Here is a 20,775-nt window from a genome sequence, read left to right as displayed (position 1 = left end):
AATGCCGGTGCGATTATCGCCGTCGGAGCAGAGCTCGCGATTACCCAACTGCTGCATTGAGCAATCGTAGGATGCAAGACTCTGCCGTCCTCTTCGTCGTGGCTCTCGCGGTTTGCACAACGAGTTCGTGCTCGGTAACGCCGAGAAAACTCGCGTAGAGGCGATATAAATTACCCGCGGAGAGGAGCAATTGGCGAGGAATTGGACGCGGTTGCCGCACACCGATGTCTTTTGTCCACGGCGAATCAGTGTCACTCGATAGGCCGATAGTCGCCTCTAGTCCGGTAGACCGGTTCGAGCCGCGACGAGCCATCCTGTCGTCGATGGAGGCCGGTAGTTTCTCATCGACGAGTCGCATTAGCCGGTCCGCAGGAAATGGAGTATTCCGCGACGTGGACGAATGCGGAACGGAAGTGGCGTTCGATCGAGCGGAATCGACCGAGCGAGACGTTCTCGCGCGCTCCTAGGAACGCGATGACACCGCGGATTCGATCGGCTTTTCATCGTCCAAGTTAAAACGCTCCGGAGTTGGAACCGTGGTAGGGGGAGGCTGGGAAAGGGGTGCGAAAATGAAAAATAAATTTAGGATCGTTTTGCGGTGGATTGACTTAAGACGGTATCGTCTTCTCAACGCGTTCAGCTATATCTGGGTGCCGGGTATGCTTCCGTGAGGACCATGTCACCCAAATACTACGCTCTTCTCGTTCAAGTTAAATAGGATTTTCAGTTGGATTTTTAAAAGGAATTTAAAGGAATAAGCATTGGAATATAAGTATCGGATATACGACATACAAATATATACATTATACTATACTTTTTATTAATTTCGAAAGTATATTTAGCAAAATGTTATGTCACGAGTCTGGCTCGTGATATTCATGTTTGGCCCAATTTACTGTTCACGTGGCTGGCTCGTGATATTCAGGTTCGACCCGATCTTATGTTCACGAGTCTGGCACGTGATATTCGTGTTTGGGCCAAAATCTTCATCACGAGTCAGACTCGTCATTGTACAGGGAGGGGTTAATTTATATTTACATTGTACTACATTGCATGGTATTCGTTGCAACAGGCTAAACACGTTCTAGGTGATTTTGGACAATTGGAGCAATAGGTAGTAGTCTTCTCTTACATTCTTCGCAATAGTCTGTCAATGACCGATGAAACTTTTCCAAGTCTGCTACTCTCTTCTACCGTTTCGTTATTTGCCAAATGCAAGTTCGGTGATAGTTATTCAAAAGGATTACGGGATATCTTGCTGCGCGGAAATGGAAAATTGTAAACAGGGTTCGTTGACAACATCTAACGAATGGTGTCTGTACTAGATACATCCGAATCATCAGTCCGATAATGTTCTGACGCTACGACAGTTGGATTTGAAGCTCTTGAGAAACTTAACCGATTCGAATTGGACGACGAACGTGTTAACGCTATGCCGACCGATGGCACCACCTTGGTGTCATGCGAAAACTATCAGGCAAATGCCGATGACACCACGTTGGTATCATGCGCAAATGATGAGTCAGTGCTACCGGCACCAAACGAAAGAATCCCGATTAAACGTGCGGATGGCACAGTGTTAATAGCATAAAATAAGCTTCTAAATAGAATGACAGCAACTGGCTATTGTGATCTGTCTTAAAACTGACTCTTACAACTGACTTTCATAAACTGACACTCTAAACTCAAACCGATAGACTGCAACTGATGTCTTGCCCGTCTTATGCACACTCGTTTAAGCTTTTCATACTCCGTCTTTCTTTCTCGATGACACATTTTCCACGTGACCAGGGTGGACCAGGTCCTTCGAACACGTGAGACGCATTTATAAATTTCCACTCGTTTATCGCGTTCGGCTCTGTTATAAACACCCCTTACATTCGATCCTCTTGGTCACTCTCATCCTAGGTCCCAAACACTCTTGACACTTTACCATCCTACCTGCCGTTCGGCCACAGATGCACCCTGGCACCTCAGTTGTATCTCAATATTAAATAATAAATTATACTTTGCCATGGCAACCGATTAATAGACTATCGATCAGTAAAGTATCAACGCATTTTCAGGGCCGTACTCGTCTCATTCCTACATAAACGAAAACGCAGAGAGGGTAGGCGATGACCGTTGACAGAGGCGCGCGCGTGCACGGTTGAAACGTAACGAAACAAGAGCAAACGAGGGTGGCTTAGCAGGGAGGGGTGGGAGGAGGGTAAAAGGCAGGGCCTTTGATGTTTTCACGTACAAAGTCGATGCGTTCTCGAGGTGGTCCCGACAGTGGGAGGCCACAATGGCCACACGAAGTCCTACAAGGTGCTACGTTCGCATCGTTCTCCATACTCAATTATCATATTGGGTCTGGGACCAGTTCCGTCTGCCCTCCAACCCCTCACCCCCTTCGTCTAGCCAAACTCTCTCTCTCTCTCTCTCTCTCTCTCTCTACCTCGCTGTCTTCGTCTCTCCGTTCAATTTTCTACGCAGCGTTCCTCCGGCGTCTAGAACATCCCTTCTTCCTGTCCCTTCCTTCACGGCCGTGCCGTGGAGTCTTTGCCTCTCTCTCTGGTTCGAAGGCTCGTATACAGGCCGCGTATTTATCCTCTCGCTCCGTTGCCCGCTGTCTACCATAGGCCATTGTCGGCCGCCTTCGAGCATAATGCATCTTAAACGGCGGCGCCTCAAAGATCGACGCCTCTGCGTGGCCTCTTCGGAATTCCTCGATATAAATTAGATTCTCCAACGGGGATTCTAGACTCTGCTCGTTGCACCAGCGTCTGTCTATCGATCCTCGCGATCCAGCATCGGAACGCGTCCCTTTCGTGGAAGCAGCAGCGGGGCCAGGCGTTTTCCCACGATGACGACCCAATCACGATCGTCGCGACGCCGATCGAACGACCGAGGAAGCAGCTTCTTCCTCCTCGAACACCGCGAGAAGACACTGAGACTCTCTGTTCCGCGTTAATTGGAGCAGCGTTCTAGCCCCGATCGACCGGGCTGATTAGCCGCGTTACGCCCCGCTGAATTCGCGTATATTTCCACCACGGTGGTCGCTTTCCTGGAAGAAAGCGCCGCCAACGCCTACGCACGCCGCGATCGATTCATCCTCCCAGCGCGTGCACGCGCGCGCCAGTAGTACATACGCCGGTGCGGGATATACGGGGCATATGCAACTGGCCCAATCCCAATCTCAATCCTAATATTGCATTCGCGAGCGTCGTCATTGACAGCTCCTGCGCAGAAGGAAGTATAGGAACGATACTCGAACGCGAACAAGGCGAGAAGTACTTACGTGAACGGAGGTTATATGGGCCATATGGGACTGGCCCAATCCGAATCTTAATTCTAATGCCGCGTTGGCAAGCGTCGTCATTGACGGCTCCTGCGCAGAGGAAAGTATAGGAACGGCGCTCGCACGTGAACAAGGCGAGGAGTACATACGCGAACGGAGGATATATAGGGCACACGGAACTGGCCCAATCTCAATATTGGATTCACGACCGTCGTCATTGATGGCTCCTACGTAGAGGGAAGTATAGAAACGGCGCTCGCATACGAATAAGACGAGTCGTATAGACGCATACGGAGGATATACGGGGCACATAGAACTGGCCCAATCCCAATTCCTATTTCGCGTTCGCGAGCGTCGTCATTGACCGCTCTCGCGCAAAGGGAAGTATAGGAACGGTACTCGCACGCGAACAAGGCGAATAGTACATATGCTGACTGACAATATACGGCCCACATAGAACTGGCCCAATCCCAATATTGCGTTTGCGAGCGTCGTCATTGAGGGCTCCTGCGCAAAGAGAAGTATAGGAACGGTGCTCGCGCGTGAACAAAATGAGTGGTATGTACGGGGCATACGGAACTGGCCCAATCCCAATATTGCGTTCACGGGCGTCGTCATTGACGGCTCCCGCGTAGAGGGAAATATAGGAACGGCACTTGCACGCGAACAAGGCGAGTAGTATACACACGGACAGAGAATATACGGACTACATTTGACTGGCCCAATCCCAATACCAATCCTTATCCCTTTTCCGCGTTCGCGAGCGTCGTCATTGACGGCTCCCGCGCGGAGTGAAGTATACGAACGTCGCTCGCACGCGAACAAGCCGAGTAACGTTTTCCTGTCACGAGATCAGGAGGGAGGAAAGGAGAGTAGCGCGCTCGTAGAGAGAAGCCCACACGAGTCTGGCCGGATACTCACGCTTCCGGTCCTACACATGGCCGTCGCGCGCCCTCTCTCTCTGTCCTCCCCGAGCGACACTGGCCTGGACATAGGTCGAGACTCTTCTCTCCCCTTTCCACCGGTCTTCGCGCACCAAGGCACCGGCGTTACACGCGACTTACGTACACCGACGTGTGCGCGCGTACCTCCTCCGGCCTGACGTCACCGCGGGGCACCCTACGCACGCACGGAGTCATTCACCAGCCGAGTCCACGCTCGACTCGACGCGACCTCGTCGACTCCTTCCTTCTCCGTGCCACGGAAGAGGATCGCGAGGTCGCTGGAAAATTTCGCGAGATGCACACCACGGACTATAAGACGAAAGAGGGTGGTGCAGAGGGGATCGCGTGGTCTGAGAGAAATTAACGGGCGGGGGTTTCCGTTGGTCGTCGGACGCATTTCGATGAGACAGATTTAGACGGGAGGAAAAAGTGGGTGTAGGGGATTACGTGGCCTGTTTACAGAGAGCGGGCGCGGGAGGAGAGACGGAGAAGGAAGGAGCCGGTGGCAAGGAGAATGGAAGGAGAGCGCAGAAGGGGAGCGCGAGGGGCGGCAAGCGGCCACCAATTTGAGAATCGGCGACGACCCTGGGCACCGACGACTTCCGGTGGTTCCGTTGACCCCGTAGAGAAGTTCGTCGCTGCGAACCGGCTCGTCGCTCGAACAAACGGCCGACTATTCGCGCGCCTTGGCCCCCGTACCCACGCTTCTTGCTCGTTCTTCCTTCTTTCTCCCCCTCTGTTCGCTCTCCGTGCTAGCCCTTGCGCGTTGAATCGCGAGAAATTCCGAAACTCGGGGAAAAGAGGGAAGAAATTGGAAAGTGGACGAGGGGAAAGGAGAGAAGTTGGCGGATGCAAAGTGTGCACAGGATACGGGGCGGGGGTGGCGAGGCCGTATTAGTGGCAGGAAGGGTGGCGACGAGGAAGAAAAGAGGAAGGAGCGGCGACGAAGAAGGCGACGAGCTGCGCACGCGCACGCTACGTGTCCGCCACTTTATGAATGCACGCCGCAAACGTGCGCGTCGCCGTCGTACGTACGCGCCGCGAGCGTACATTCATACGGGCCGTGAACGTAGCCGCGGCGTAGCGCGTAGTAAGCACTCACCACACTCGCGGCCATCCGGCCGCGGCCCCGAGGGATTTACTTAGACCGGCGTTGTGTGTCGCGCGAATCGTTAAAACGACGCCGGCCACTCGCCAACGATGGCGCTTGGGTTTATTGACGTTCCGCGGTGAGAGAACGCGTTACCACTCTCCTCGCGAAAATTCCCACCCCTTACACCCTCCTTTTTCGCGAAAGCCTCGTGTTCTCCAATTCTTCCGAATTTCTCACGAATTTCAGTTTTCGTTGTAATTTTCGATGGAATTTTGGGGAAAATTTCAGGTTTCTCAGGCTTTTATGCGATTTAGGGTGATTTTGTTGGGTTTAGGAACAAAAATGGCGGAGAAATTACTACGGTCGCGTTACGGACGGGATAGAGCGTTGGTTCGCAGAGCGCGTAATGCACCGACCGTGCCACTTGTCTTCCCTCCGCTTTTTCTCTCGCCCGCCCTCTCCGCGTGTCCCTCGAGCGAGCGAGAGCGAGTACGCGCGACGCTCGCGCGAGCGAAGAGGAAGAACGACGCATGCGCCGCCTGTGCGCGCTGGTAGCCGAGTCGTACAATAATAATTGCACTCGTTGGCATTTTTCCCCGGTTCATTCACCGAAGTCGGCTCGATCGCTCGTAATAGCTCCACGCATCTCGTCCATCCTCGCTGTGATAATTCAAGACCGTGCGAATTACCGTGTCACTGTCACGCGCGCTACGGTAATCCCCACGGAACCGGGAAATCTTCGGTGATTGTCGACCTGATCTTCGTCACTGATTTCGTTTTACCGTCAGTTTCGTTTCGTTGGATAAACGGGAGAAAATATGTGCTTCCTGTTTTTATTTATTCATTTTTCGAGACTAATTTTCGGTGAGGATTGAAACTTGTTGACGAGTGACCAAGGAGGTAACGTTGAGTAAGAGATATTTGTAATGAACGGTTTATAAATGATCACTGGGATCATTAATAACCTCCTCTTAAGATTAACCCTTTGCACTCGACGATTTTTTCGTCGTAAAGATGTAACAATTCGAAGCTTTTCTTACATTTTTCTAAGCTCATGATATTATTTATGTTGAAATAAAAGTAGGAAACTAGGTGTGTTTTTAACCTAGTTACTACCTCGTATTTATTACTTAATTTTCGAGGTATTTGAGAATCACCCCTGTAGTGCAAAGGGTTAATATTCCTAAATAATCGGGAAAATTGTATTAAATTTTCTATTCGATCGTACCTAATGATCAATTTGCAAGAATCGAAATTGCAGGACTATAATTATGTAAAATTAATATTCACCAATTTTCTATTCCATTAAGTCCATGGGAAATTGATCCAACGATCATCGAGAAATTCAACCCCAAATAAAACCTTCGACTATAGTCCCAATAAGAACCACCCCTAAATCGTCGCAGAGTGGAGGATCATCCTGCGACGATCGGTGTTTCCCACTCGAATCTTGTGTATCTTCGTCGCTATTGCGATTTCTCGCGCAAAAATCGGGAAACCTTCAATTGTAATCCTACCTAGAACCACCTAGAAATCGTCAGATAATGTATGATTTTTATAAGAAAATCGGTCTTTGCTACTGAGATGTCGTTAGTTCTCGTCTCAAATGGGATTTCTCACGCAAAACTCAGTATCGGGGAAACCTTCGATTGTAATTTCACCAAGGGTCACTAAGAACCACTCGAAAATTGTCAGAAAGTGGCAGATCTTCCTACGAAAATCGTTCTTTTCCACTAGAATATCGTTGGTCCTCGTCTCGAATGCGATCGCTCGCGCAAAAGTCGAAATCGAGGAAACCTTCAATTGTAGTCCTACCTAGAACCACCTGGAACCACCTAGAAATCGAGGGATAGTGGAGGATTTTTGTACCAAAATCGATCTTTCCCACTAAGATTTCGTCATTGTAGTCCCATCAAAGGTCACTAAGAGCCACCCAAAAATCGTCATTAAACGAAGAATTTTTATACGAAAATCGGTCCTTCCGACTGGTACCCCATCGATCACCGTTCCTCGAACGATAATTGCGCTCACGCGACGCCCGGTTCATTGACGCCGTTCTTCTCGAAGCCTACCCTGGTCCGGGTCCCGGTCCATTCATCGGTCCCCAGTGCGCGTGGAGCGTCGTCCGCGAGGATATCTATTTGTGCATGCCGACGTTACGGTGCAGAAGGAAGGATGCTCTCGGTGTGAACGGACGGGAAAGCGGGAGGAAAGGGTTAGGGCGTCGGAGGAAGGAGCGACGCGGAGGAGCGAGGGTTGCAGAAGCGAGATGGAAGGAAGGACGCGGCGCATAAATATGCGTAGAAGCTGGAATGCGAGAAGAGGAGCGGCGAGGGCGGAGGAATTTCCTGTTGTGAACGTCTTGGGATGCATCTGCTGTGCCTCTTAAGCCTGAGCCACGCGTGCGAGTACCAATTAAGGCGCCACGAGTCGTCGTGATTGGCCCCGCGGGTGCAACCCATCGCCCACTGCTCCCCTTTCTCCCTTTTCTCCCGCTTTCTTCTACCAGATACACGCGCAACGCTGATAATGCCGTCCGTTTCCAACCGTTTCTCGCCCGTTAACATTTTCAGTACCACTTCCTTTCCGTAAATAATGCCAAGCATGTGCCAAGAAATTAGGCTCCAGGTACAACGATCGACGTTTCTAGACGTCGTGACAACGTTCAAATCGTCTGTCTCCTCGTTGCCCAAGTGCCAGAGCACTTTTACTCGCTGTGCAAACTAAAACCACTCGCGTGTCGCGTGAATTCCCGAGGATTGACACTTTGACTGCCACGTTCCTCGTATATGACCAGCCACGGTTTCTCCTGTGACACTGCGATGGTCATTGGTGACAGGAGCTTTCGAATGCTTCGAATAATAAAAATGCGAAACATAATTTCGACGTGACAGTCAAAGGGTTGAGTAATTCCCCTAGACTGACCCTACTTAGTGCCAAATAGTGTCAAAACGTACACGTGCATTAGAAATCCTATCTACATATGTACACTCTGTGAAAGACCACTCCAGGCAAGTCTCGAAATAAAATTTCACTATTTTGCCTAATTGCCAGAAGATTGACCGCGTTTTCTATCATGTACCGTGCTTGCGCTATTCGCATAATTGTCAACATGAACGGTACACCTAGTAAGCACGTAGATTTCAGTGTTCCTCGAATATACGTGTGTGTATATATTCCGGAGGATTATGTACCACGTATTCTACAATTTAATTTCGCTTAATATGGTAACTTCAATTTTCCAAAATTAGAGTCTTCGGAATTCGCGCGAATTTTACTCGTGTTACACCGCGTCAAGTGTAATTGTATTATTAGCACGAAGAGAGTAATTCGTCTTTGCGTCATCCTGGGCGTGAAAAAGTCGCGTCGAGGGGTTAACTGCAGTTTACATTTCTTCCTACAAATTCTACTCGGCCGTGTGAAAAATGGCCGCCATAACGCGTTATTACGAGCAACTATAGTCGCTTTGCGTAAGATGCACAAGTATACGCAAATGTATACTTCGTTATTTTTTCAATTTGTTCACCCTCATTTAGCTTTAGTATTTTCTAACAGATTATATCCCACCCTTTAAAATAATCGGCAACCCTCATCGATCATTCCGGAGCACTGTGCACATTTCTAGCGCGATGGTGGAGGAAATAGTAGTACTGTACAGTAATAGTAATAAATAATATTTTAACCGTAGAGAAAGGGCTAAATTAACCCTTTGCACTCGATGATTTTTTGGTCGAAGAAGAGTAGGAGTTCAAAAATTTTCTAAATCATTAAACCGTGTAATAATTAACACATGGAATTATTTGATTTCGATATTTCGCGTATCATTACATTATCTTAAATTTGACGTATTAAGTAATATAGATCTTCGAAATTTTATCAAATGGCGACTGAGGGGTGATTGCGAAGGGTTAACACTTTGACTACCACGCATTATGGTATCCTGATAAAATTTCCAATATTCTTAGGAATATAATGACGAATTTGTATGCAAATTATTAAGAAATTTCTCCAGTATCGTCGAACACTGGTGACTGTCATGGCTCCACTGAGGAGTCACACATCGGTCACTGATGACCACCATGACAGTCATCGTACTAGTAGGGAATTGGTACAAAAATTGACGAATAATTCGGAATGCAAAGACAATCTACAATGCAAAGACAAATGCAAAATAAATGGCAGTAATCTGAAATTCACCTCTCGAGTACAAAGGGTTCACCGATATCCGATATTCGAATCTAACCGGGCAAAATGGCGCTGGAAGCTGTCAAAGGGAGAATCTCGCAAGCGCGGTGGACTTCCGTTGTTTCCCCAGTGTCCTATAAGGTTAGGTTAGACACAAACTCGACGCGTGGTCGAACGTTTATAGATTCCTCGGCGAGATGGGTGTTTTCCGTAAATAAAGAGGCGCACGGGTGCCAGGAACGGCCGCGTGCCATTTAGCGCGAGCAGAGGTGGCGTCACCTGCATCGCGGCGCGACTCGCCGCGACGCGCAACGCCTGCCGAGAAATATCGCGTCGGTCGTCCGTTACGAAATCCGAGATAGCGGGCATCCGTCTTCCCTTTTGGCCGCGGATGGGTGTCGTTGTTGCCTTAAGTGCCCCGGTGTGTCAGGTGGAAGAACTCCGGAACGGAATGGAGTTGGGCCCGGTGGGGGCAGGATGACGGCTCGCGGTGCAGTGATTCATCGAGCGAATCTCTCTCTCCGTTCGTCGTCACGCGTCCCACGGATAAATCTTTCCTCTCCTCTCCTCTCCTCTCCTCTCCTCTCCTCTCCTCTCTCCACTCCGCTTTCGGCGTCTTCTCTCCCTTCGTCTCGCCTCGGCGACCGCGGGGAACGCGGCAACCGAAATTCCCTTACCGAACCGTGGTACGTTCCCGATTCGTTGTCTCCGAGAATTCGAGATCGATCCGAGAGGAGGACTCGCGCGTGTACCCGCCGGATGGAGAAGAGGAGAGATTCGTGGCGACGCGAGTGACGCAGGTTCGCGCGCATTCCGTCACGTTTCCGTGTCTCTTTATAGGTTAGGTGCGCCTCCGCGATCTACTCGCAGCCACTGCGCGTGCGCGAGAGCGAGCAACGGGAAAGGACAGCGTGCTCGCGTTCGCGATGCCACCGCATTGTTGACCGAGATGCAAATTCCGCTCGTGCGGATCCAGCGGGTATTGCAGCCGCGAGTTGCGCCATGTTACCGATTTTCTCGCGATCGGCAGAAAATGGACGTTGCCATGACACGAAGCGTGGTAACTCTTCGATATTTGATCGCTAGGGGAAAAATCGCGAACATCTAGGGGAAATGGATTTTCTTTTTTTAATCTCGCGATCCAAGTATTGCGATCTTCTGACTGTTACGAGATGTGAGAAATTATTTTTATCACGGGTCAGGGTTGCACAGAGGATACTTTAGGAGAGGCAATGAAGGGTAGTTGGAAGTTTGAACGCCTTCAGTCGAGTGTAATCGCGGTAATTACACAGAGATGTCGCTGAGTGTCTAATACCATACGATTCATTATCCTGGAAGGCATAGTTACGTTCCATGCGACATTAGAATTATATACTATACTTGTCACACGATTAAAATTATATTTAGCGTGTTTCAACGTGCCCAAATTTCAAATAAACTTTAAAATTATTCTGTAATTCTGTTAACCAATAAACTGTGGATTTTTTAATTTTTATAATCCCTTAGAGGGTGCATAATTAAAATCAAGCAGTGTGTACGGGTAGGGTAAATGTAGATGGTATAGCAAATGAGGAAGAAATTACATTTTTATTCGATGAAAAATTAATAGTCATAATAAAATTCATATAAAATTCAGTCGTCGTAGTTCGCCCATCTTATACATATTATTTCAATGGTTGTAGAATCCTGAAATATGCGATGCACTGTCACATTCGTGACCGTTATTGACACCGAAAATGGCCGGTCCAATGGAAACTTGGCTGCGATTTCGCGAGAACGGTGTATCGGAAGAAAATCGGCGTGGATCTCGGTACGCGATCGTGTGGCTACACCACTGACCTTAATAACTCTCGTACGTTCCTAGCGTACCTCGATGATGACGATAGACGAGGTCTGCGCCGTCTAGCAGCGAACCGTGCGCATCAAATATGTACGCGCCTCGTCTCTGCCGTTTCTTTCCTTTTTACGCGCCCGACGTCTATCTCCGGGATCTCCGTTCCCCTCTGGTGTCTCTGTGTGTGCACGAGTACACCTTACGGTCGTTCACACGAGCGCGCGACCGATGGAATGCACGCCGGCGTACACACACGCGTGCCGCCTCCGTGCCGAGGAACCGTTAATGAATCTTGCAGTTCTTAGACCGCCCGTGTGCGTCTCGTCGCGGGAGAGAAGGAACGGAACGGAACGGGACGGGACACGGTGGACGAGACGCGGAATCCGGCAGAAAAGAATTCGACTCGCTACGCGCGTTCCCGATCCTGCGCGGTAACCGAGAGCCCCGGAATAATATCGTCGCATAGAATCGTAGATAGATACGAGGCGACTTTCTCGCGCTCACCGCGCGCCTGCGCGTTAGCGGTACCACCCACGACGCTGCTGCCCCCGTTCCGCGAAAGAAAGGAAACGTCGATGGCCGACGGGCGGCCGGTGCGCGGTAGTGCGCGTTTTGAGAAAAACTAGACTTTCGGCGAAACGCCTGCGACCGATGCTTTCCCACACGCGCGGCCTTTTTTCCCCTCCCCTCTTTTCCCTGATTTTTTCCCCGTAGAGAGGCGATAACCGGTTTTTCTCCCAATTTCATCCGCGTCGGAGTATTTACGAGGATCGCCGTGCCCGTCGTGGTCGTTTCAGCGGGTTTCTGTGAAAAACACGTGACATCGGTGTATGCGTTCGTCACTCGAGTAAACACTTGTATCTAATCAATGGCCGGTCGGTCAGCTTGCGACAGAGAACGCGCGCGCCCGGCCGTTTATCGCGCCAACGCCACGGGTGTATATATCCGAGAGAGTGGTGTCCGTACGGTTCGTGGGGGTACGCGAGTGCGAGGAGGACCGATAGATGGAGCGAGCGTGGAAGTGCGCACGGGAGGATGCGCGCGGCGGTAATTTCGGAAATTCGAAATTCCGCGTCCGTGTTTCTCGCGTGTCACGGGACACGTAAGAGCGTATAAGCTGCGGAGAGCGGCGGTGTAGAGGGCCACGAAGCGAGAGCGGCACGCCGGTGGTGGCAGGCGAGAGAGAACCACCACACGGTCGGTACGTGGTTACAGGTCTGTTTGGCGGCGAGCGGTGGCGGTCCACTTCTGAGAACTAACGGGTCTGTTTCCTCCCCACTCTCGTCCCTTGGCCCCCTCTCCTCGCCGCGTCCCTCGTGGCCCTGTACCACCCGCGGCAACGCATCGCGTATTATACGCGGTGGCGCGAGAGCAAGAGAGAAGGAGCGAGCGGCCGTGCGTGTAGAGAAGCAGGCTCGTGTGGGTGCGCGTGCATCGCGCCGGCGTGAGTGCGTGTTGGCGAGTGCGAGCGCGCATCGCGGCTGGTTGCCGCCGCGTCGTGCGCAGCAGCGTGTGCGCAGCCTGCGTCTGCGCATCACCGTGAGCGTGACGCGCCAGCGATCACTCTCAGTGTGGTACGAACCGTGCCGCCGTACGGTCGTGTCGCGATCCTTGTTCGGGAGACGGGTTCGCCGATCCACTTTCCCGTCTCTCTTCTTTCTTTCGCTCTCCGCGCACGCCGGCCGGGCGCCATGGTGGAACGCGGTGTACGCGTGTGCGTGAGTGCCTGCGCGGACTGGATAAACATCCCGTGCGGTTGGTGTCAAGGGCGAACACACGGTGAGGAAATTCGGGCCACATGTACGTAATACACGGTCCGCGTTGTTTGTATACAAAGAGCGTAGCCCGTGTGCGTCCTCGGGGCGACACGGGGCTATCGTGAGTGCGTCGACGACGGTGCTTGTTGGAACACGCACGGCTGCGAGGGACGCGCGCGTTATCGAGCACCACGTGGCTGGGATCTGGAAGAGGAGTTCCCTGCCAAGAGGGACGCGTTGGAACCGAACGGAAAAGCAAGTACGCGGCGCAAATGGCGGAACCTTTGGCCGGAAATCGCTCTACCGGTTTCTCTTCTCGCGTCTCGCGCTCGCACCCGAGTACGCTTTTATTTATGGCACGAAGCAGTAGGACGCGTGGACGTGTCCCTGACACGCGCGCGTTTTCGCGCTGGTGTACGCGTGCGCGCGCGCTCACGGCATCGTGGGATTCGTCGAAACTGGAGAAAAACGGGAACGTCTGCTACGTTCGCTCTCTGCTCGCGAAATACTCACCGAGAGAGAGGCTCATTCTCGAGCAGCCGTAACGGCGTAATTCGTTTGGCCACGAGAGAAAGAGAGAGGAGAAGGCAGAAGCTCGGTCGAGCGGCGGCGAGAGGGAACGGAGAGAGAAAAGAATCGGGAGGAAAGTGGAGGAGGTGTACACGCCCCCGAAAAACGCATTAAAGGAGTAACGACGAGCAACGTGGCTTTAACCGGTAATTGGACCATTCTTTTTGCCATTGAGGTAGTAATGGCCCTTGTAGCGTGGTCACGCTACACTACGGTGCGCCATAGTACTATAGAGACTTCCGGCCCGCCGCAGGAAGTGAGACACACGTGTTCAGGCGTGTGTGTTCCCATAATACGGGCCCCGGCTCCTCCTCTACAGCGCGCTCCAAGTTCGATGGCCCATACGGGAAGCAAGCACGCCACGGATATATTACCGTTCGTTCGTGGAAACGTGAACCGAGGGGAAAAAAGGAGGGAAAAAGATAAAAAAGGAAAAGGAAAGAAAAAGAAAGTAGCGAGCAAACGTCACGACGATCGAGCGAGTTGGCCGATGCTACGCACGATCCTTCTCGTACGAAGAGACACACGACCAAAACGTACGTACACGCACGCAATACATATTTATACGCATACGTAGAATAAATATCTCGTCTATTCTCATCGACCACGTAACAACCCGAGCGGCGAGTTAACGAACCGGTGAACCCAACAAGTTCGATCGTCCGTTACTTCCATATACACACACACATATATACACACGTATATCCATATTTCGATTTTCCTTCGCGAAATATTTTTCTCGCTTTCCCTGTACACACGTTGCTCGTTCGTCTTGGAAACGAGGCCTATATAGAGCCGTCTGCCTATAAATTCTCCAACGGTGCCCACACGTCGAACGCGGCCCACTCGAACCGCGCACGTAAGCCTCTCCTAACCGGCCCATTATTCTCGCGATTTAGGAAAACGACCGTGTTATTTATCGGCGGGTCTCGTTAACCTTCCCCCACCCCCGCGCCCTAATCCCCACCCCTGGTGGCCGGCTAACGACCGGACCCGTAATCCGAAATTCAAATCGCACGCCCCCGGTGCGCGTTCGAGTAGCGAGATCTTATTATGAATGAATTTTCGGCGTTACATTCATATTTCCTGTGGCAGCGTGTACGCCCGCACAGCGGAGCGGCGCGCGCAGCGGTTCTCAGATCCGACATGGCGGCGCCCATACGCCGCTCCTACTGCGTCACCGTTTTCACGGTAAACCGACGCAATTTCGTCACTCTTCATCCGAATTACATATTTTTCCACCTTAACGGATATAATTCTTCCTATAATATATACGAATAATCTCGTCTCGAACGGTCGCTTTCAATGGCAGCTGCGCGCGCGCATCCGAGTGCAGCCTCTGCATCATCGTGTTTATCTCATTCCTGCATACCCGATGCCTTCCATGTTCGTTCCCAATCGCGTTTTCCGATTTCGAAATCGCTTATACGTACACGCGATCCCGTGGATCTCGATCTTCGCGGACGGTGTGTGTACGATGTTCGTTACGGTTAGGTGGGTCGATCGCGGCGAATGCGAGCTGTAGGAGGCCGAGTTAAGGACAGGTACCGGTGGAATGTCGTCTTCGAAGTCGACCGCTGCTGCAGTCCCGACCTCCGTGTTTCGTGCTTGCTCCGGGACGCGAGCGACACTCGGTCGATCGGGTGGGTTCGGTGGGATAGATAGACGAGACCCGGAACGATCGGTTTCTTTATCTAGAGGCGGTGGGGAAGGGCGGCGAAAAAGTGGCAGGACATCGAAAACAAGCACCTCGCGCGTGTTGTCCTGGAGAGAAGCCCGGCGCAGGCGAAGCGAAGGCAAGACCTTCTTCTCAAGTTCATCGCTCCCGCGCATGTGCAAACACGAGGCATTCATGTGCCCTTTCTCCGCATTATTGTCGGCGGTCGCGCGTTAGTGGCACCCTTCTCGCCCTTCTGCCGTCTCCCCTTACGAGACGACGTTCCCGCCCTCCTGTGGGAAGATATACGATAGTACCCACGTTACCGAGCGAGCGAGGATATCCACTCGGCTTCCCTGCTCCTCTCTCTCTCTCTCTCTCTCTCTCTCACTCTCTCGGTATTTTTTCCATCCGACGCCCCACGAATTCGATCTCGAATTCGAGTTCGTAGATACTTTTGAACAGGGAGGAGAGGGAGGGGATATATTTCTATTTGTCGAAGGGAAGACCCGATGGCGGCGATTTACGATCGATTTCCTCCGGAGCGGCGGTTTCCGAGAAAGCCGCGCGGCTCAAAAACGGCCCCGACTCGCGCGGGTATTTCGGTCCAACAAAGCCCGGGCTGATTAAATACGCGATCGTGGTCAGCGTGCCGGCAATAAAAGCGTCGCGCCACGTCGTGTTTACGGCTGCTGGCCGTCCGGGACGGGTCCGGCTCTCGCTCCTCGCGTAATGGTCCCGCGGCTGCGTTTGATCGCTAAATTATTTCGCGCTTCTCGCCCGAACATCCTCTCTCCTACCCTCTCTCTCTCCCCGATCCTCTCTCGTCTCGCCGTAAAACGCCTGCGCCGGAGGTTAAATCGTCGGCCGGCGCGAATCCGCGTCCTCGCGGTCTGCGTCTCTATTTATAGCGAAGGTATCGCGACGCTGGCGAAAAGGTAAAGAGAGAAAGAGAGAGAGAGAGAGGGAGAGAGTACGGAGAAAATCGGAGCGCTAGTGCCGCGGCGACGAATTGGAAATTGCGCGTCGCGCGGCGTGGCCCTGGCTTGTTTACGTCGCGACGCAAAAGGGCCCGCAGCGAGAGGAAAAGGGGGCCCGCAGCGAGAGAGACGCGCGCGCGCGCCTTCTCGGAGCATTTAACGCAGTGGGCGCTCCCCTCCGCCTGCCCCTGCCCCACCCCCGAGCCACCGTCTTTTCCCATCTCCCCACAGCCCTCTCTCCCCCTCTGCACCCCTTCCTCGGCGCTCTTTCCTCTAGCCGGCCGCAACGAGGACGAACCGCGCGTTGCCCCCGGAGTGCATGCACAACGAGGACAGACGAAGCGTGTCTGAGTCGCTGGCCGCCATGACAGAGCGGAATGCATGAGAACGCAGAGCTACTGACCCTCTTGTCCTCCCCTGCCCTCTCTTTCTCCATGCCTCTCTCTTCTCTCTCTCTCTCTCTCCCCATGTACGTGGATACGAGTCTACGTTTATACATATTTCGCTCCTCTCTAAACAATTCTTTTCGCCAATCTTCAACTCGCGCGCGCGCGTGTTTGTATACACCCAGGGTGCTCCGAGGTGACTCTTCAAGCTTCGAATGGCGATATTTTCCGTTTCGGGAAGATTCGAAACGTAGTCATCCATTCGATACAGGACACCCTGTATATATTCGTACGTTCTCTGTCCCTGTTCTCTCTTACTCTACCTATGTGAATATATATATACGTTCCGTATATATTAGTAAATATATTTGCTCGGACCGCTCCCTCTGTCTCCATATCAGTCCCACGGAGAGCCCCGATGAAAATTCAATCTCGCGAAGACGAAAGAGAAGAAAGATCGTGGACGTAACGGATTGCCGGGGATTTATCGCGATAGAGCGCGACGCGACTGGCCGCAGTCGGTGAATAGTCTGCGGCTGGAAGCGTGGCGAATGCTAATTTGGAGAGGTATGGCGCGAGACACGGGACACCTCTAACGAATCCGGCATGGGAAAGCAGAAGGAGAGAGAGGAGCGTCGCGTAGACAGGTGCGGTGGCGCGGCAGTCGTGTGCCAATCGGTCACATAACGGTCGCACGGTCGTAACACGACCGTCGCGGCGGCGGCCGCCGTGACGTCGAGAGATCGACGACCACACCGCGCGACAACGGCGATCATTCATACGATTGGAAGGAAGAGGAGGCGGCGGCGGGCCTGTGCCGTGCTGGTCCGCGCCTGCGCGCCACGCGCGACGCTCGGAAACGTCGTCGACCGAGTTTTCCACGTACGCGCCGGGTCGGCTGTGGAATTCCGGGTAACGCGGAACGGATAGGGATCGAACAGGGAATTTCTCGCGTTAGCCAGAAACGCGCGTGCACGTATGGTATAGTCGTTGACTCCGTTTACGCGGGTCACAAGCGCTGTTGCGAACCTGCGGCCGCGGTATTTTCCTTTCTAGCCGCCGCAGTGACGTAACTCGCGTGGCCTTGTCGGATCGTTGCAAACCCGCGCCGATTTATCACCGATTTAATTACCACCGTATCCCGTCGATGTCGAATTTTCCGTAAATGTTTCATCGGTTTTCCCGAAAAGAGGACGAGCGAGGAATCTTCCGGTGCTCGGTGGTCGTTTATCGGGTTCCAGTACCACCACCTGTGCTCGCAGGCACACGGGCTGGAATTCCGCAAGGCAAACGGCCTTGATCCCGTATCAATCCGCAATAGCGGAGGTCTTTGCGCGGATGGAGGAGCGAGGGAGAGAGAGGAAGGTGGTGGGTTTCGAGCGCGCCTTAACGCGCAGAGACGGCACTTCTCGTTGGGTCGTTGACTCCCCGTTTCTTCTTTCTTCGAATCCTGGGCCCGGTCCCCGTCCGCGTACCAGCTTCCCCTCTTCTCTCCGTCCTTCTCGTTCTCACTCTTTCACATTCTCTTTCTTTCTCCGCGCTGCTAAATCCCTCTCTCCGCGCCTCTCTCTCTCTCTCTCTGTCTATTCCTCTCCCCTCGCTCTTTCACTTCACCGTCACTCTTCTTCTTCTCCTTCGTCTCCTCGTTTTTCGTCGGTGCACGCGGATGCTTCTTCTGCTCGGTTCCTGCCAGACAGTAAACAACGCCACGCCGTACCCACTCCTCTCATTCATATCTCACACGAGCGTATCCCGAATTATTTGGATGCCGGCGTATTCCGCGCAGCGGGAGCGTAACGAGATCCAACGTCTCTTTTCCCCTAGGCCGACGATAAAAATACCTAGATCGCGAGACGTCAATGGGAGAAAACGGCCGTTCCATTCCTCCAAAGGGGGGCACCTTTTCCCAACGGGAAACGAAAACCAGTGGACGAAATAAATTTTACAAGTACAGACCAGTGTGTGTGCACCACGCACGGTATGCTCTTTGGAAATTCGATTAACTGGGGATGCAAATTGCACGAGTGCCCCGCGACTCGCGCCGCAGATTAATCCGTGACGAAACGCGTTAATGGAATTTTGGAGGCTCCCCAAAGATCCGCGTTCGCGAGTTTTCCTCGAATTTTCGCGAGCACCGGGGACAGTTTGGTCCTTTTCCGCTTTGGGTCGCCTGGTATCGCGGTCCGCGTGGAAATAGAGGACGATTAGAGAGCGGCTGGTATCGAAACACCTGGCAGGAGTTATCCACGACGCCCCGTTGGTTGGAAGCGACAGAGAGGGAGAGGAAGAGTCGTCTCGGGTCCGTTCAACAGGTGCTCGTCGCCGGTCGTGTGTGAGTCGGCTGAAAAGGAAGCCGAGGAGGCAGGCGCGAGGAGAAGGCGAAAGAAGTCGAAGGAGAAAAAGAAGATGCTAATTGGAGCGGCTTGTAGCGTCCAGCAGCGCGTGTTAACACGACTTCCAGGTACTCGGCTTCTCGCCTTCTTCTTCTTCCCTCTCGGATGAATACTTTCCAGTAGGTGCTTCCGGCTAGACTCCGGGCGGCCCGCTTCAAAGAGTCTTTTGGAGCTGGAAATGCAAGACCGATGGTTGGAACGCGGTGGAAACGGCGGGAAAAAGAGGGTTTTGAGAGAGAGAGAGGGAGAGAGAGGTGTGACAGGTATACGAGGCGACACAGGGGGCGGGGAAATATTCGTGGCCGCGCGAAGAAGGGAACGCTTTTCGAGAAACTATGAATGATGCTGCTGCCCCCCTCGTCCCCCGGGCCCCCTTTTTTCTCTCATATACACCCGTTAGTCGGACGCGCTGGACAAATATTTGCTCGAATTCAGGGCGACCGCTCGTAAATTAGAGAAAGAGCGCGAGAAGAGAGGACTCTGAAATTCTTCAGGGCCGTACCCGCCTGCCCCCGACCCCCTCCCTCTCTGCACCGCGTGCTTCCTCTTCTTTGGCTTCCTCTCGTGCTCTTCGCTACTCTCTCACTCTCTCTCTCTCTCTCTTTCTCTCCGGCCCCGAGTGCTCTCCCTCTCGCGCCACGCTCGGTTAGAGAGCGTTTGGTGTCCCGGAGTCTTTGGCTTCTCGCCACGGCAGGAAATTAAAACGGCCCCTCTGAAGTGGCCTCCGACGTTCCTTCGCACCGCGGCTTTCCTGAAAATCCGCCACACGTCGCCCCACTCGGTTCCGCCAGGCTCTTTAATCTCGTTCGCGGTTCGTACCCAAGAATGTGCCTTCCTCTCTCTCTCTCTCTCTCTCTCTCTCTCTCTCTCTCTCTCTCTCTCTCGGCTTTGTTTTCTTCGAGTTACTCGCCGGTACTCTCGTGCAGAAATCCGACAGCGATAACGATTTCTCACGGTGGTAGCGAGAGGAATCGGAACGGGGGATTCGGCGAACCTTTCGGTCCAACTTTCGCCTCCGATTTCCCGTCCTTCCCGGGAGTATTTATAGCCCGTGAATCATATGATTCGCGCGGTTCTCGTCACCAACGGATTTAGAGTTCCACCAAAGAGCTCGGCGAATACTTTGGCTGGCCGCGGCAGGAGGGGATGGAAAGAAGTAGGAGAGAGGAAAAAAGTCTCGCACCTCGAGGGTCGCAGCGGAAGGCCAGCTAGTAGTAGCAGCAGTAGTAGCAGCAGCAGCAGGAGCAGAGCAGTCCCGCCGGTAGGCACTCGCGGAGGGAAACTCGTGACCAAATGGAGAGAGAGTTTGCGTGGACTATCGGAGCCGCGGCGGCGGCGCGCCACAGGGTGGGAATCGGCCGATAGAGAAAGAGGCGACGTCCATAGGATGCTGCTGCGCGCGGGGTTCCACGTTCTTCTTCTCTCGCAGCGAGATCCGCGCGGGTGCGAGAGAGAGGCTGGCTACGTCTTGGACCGCGCGGGTGCGAGCGAGAGGGGAAAGAAAGAAATAAAGAAAGAGGATCGTCGGCCGCGGGAGGGGCGCGAGGTCGAGGGAGGGGCGGCCGCGGGGTGGGGTAGGGTGGTGAGCGGTGTGTGTCGAGTGGGGGTGGGGGCAGTGGCGATGTCCTAGCGAAGGTCACGGCCGGGAATGCGGTTTGCGTCCGTCGGTCCAAAGTGGCGTGCCGCGTTGCAG

The 20,775-nt window shown here is 52.9% G+C and overlaps 1 protein-coding gene across 3 annotated transcripts in view; it reads left to right on the top strand.

The window, feature by feature from the left end:
* The window catches only part of LOC108553478 (serine/threonine-protein phosphatase 4 regulatory subunit 1), a 145,947-nt gene that overhangs the window by 92,637 nt on the left and 32,535 nt on the right, over positions 1-20,775 (top strand). The window contains exon 1 of one of the 3 annotated variants that reach the window (XM_017908383.1): positions 14,114-14,202. The exons of the other annotated variants lie outside the window; for them this stretch is intronic. The gene's annotated coding sequence lies outside the window, so the exon portion shown is untranslated. Of the gene's footprint in view, positions 1-14,113; positions 14,203-20,775 lie in introns of those variants that run through there. 3 annotated transcript variants of the gene reach the window in all.

Source organism: Eufriesea mexicana, unplaced genomic scaffold, assembly GCF_001483705.2.
Source record: "Eufriesea mexicana isolate 0111107269 unplaced genomic scaffold, ASM148370v2 scaffold10591, whole genome shotgun sequence".
NCBI lineage: Eukaryota > Metazoa > Arthropoda > Insecta > Hymenoptera > Apidae > Eufriesea > Eufriesea mexicana.
This window is presented reverse-complemented; position numbering and strand designations above follow the sequence as displayed.